Consider the following 1,027-nt stretch of genomic DNA (forward strand, 5'->3'; position numbering starts at 1 on the left):
GATCCAACAGTACATTAAAAAGATTATTCACCGTGACCAAGTGGGATTTATCCCTGGGATGCAAGGTTGGCTCAACATCTGCAATCAATCAATGTGCTACAATACATTAATAAAAGAAAGAACAAGAACGATATGATCCTCTCAATAGTTGCAGAAACAGCATTTGATGCAGTACAGCATCCTTTCTTGATCAAAACTCTTCAGAGTATAGGGATCGAGGGTACATACCTCAATATCATAAAAGCCATCTAAGAAAAACCCATAGTGAATATCATTCTCAATGGGGAAAAAGTGAGAGCTTTCCCCCTAAGGTCAGGAACACGGCTGGGATGTCCACTCTCACCACTGCTATTCAACATAGTATTAGAAGTCCTAGTCACAGCAATCAGACAACGAAAAGAAATCAAAGGCATCCAAATCGGCAAAGAAGAAGTCAAACTCTCACTCTTTGCAGATGATATGATAGTTTATGTGGAAAATCCCAAACACTCCACCCCAAAACTGCTAGAACTCATACAGGAATTCAGTAAAGTGGCAGGATGTAAAATCAATGCACAGAAATCAGTGGCATTCCTATACACCAACAACGAGACAGAAGAAAGAGAAATTAAGGAGTTGATCCCATTTACAACTGCACCCAAAACCATAAGATACCTAGGAATAAATCTAACCAAAGAGGCAAAGGATCTGTCCTCAGAAAACTCTAAAATACTCATGAAAGAAATTGAGGAAGACACAAAGAAATGGAAAAATGTTCCATGCTCATGGATTGGAAGAACAAATATTGTGAAGATGTCAATACTACCTAGAGCAATCTACACATTCAATGCAATCCCCATGAAAATACCATCCACTTTTTTCAAAGAAATGGAACAAATAATCCTAAAATTTGTATGGAACCAGAAAAGACCACGCATAGCCAGAGGAATGTTGAAAAAGAAAAGCAAAGCTGGCAGCATCACAATTCCGGACTTCCAGCTCTATTACAAAGCTGTCATCATCAAGACAGTATGATACTGGCAGAAAA

Source organism: Mirounga leonina, unplaced genomic scaffold (assembly GCF_011800145.1).
Source record: "Mirounga leonina isolate KUSES-001 unplaced genomic scaffold, KU_Mleo_1.0 Mir_198, whole genome shotgun sequence".
Lineage (NCBI taxonomy): Eukaryota > Metazoa > Chordata > Mammalia > Carnivora > Phocidae > Mirounga > Mirounga leonina.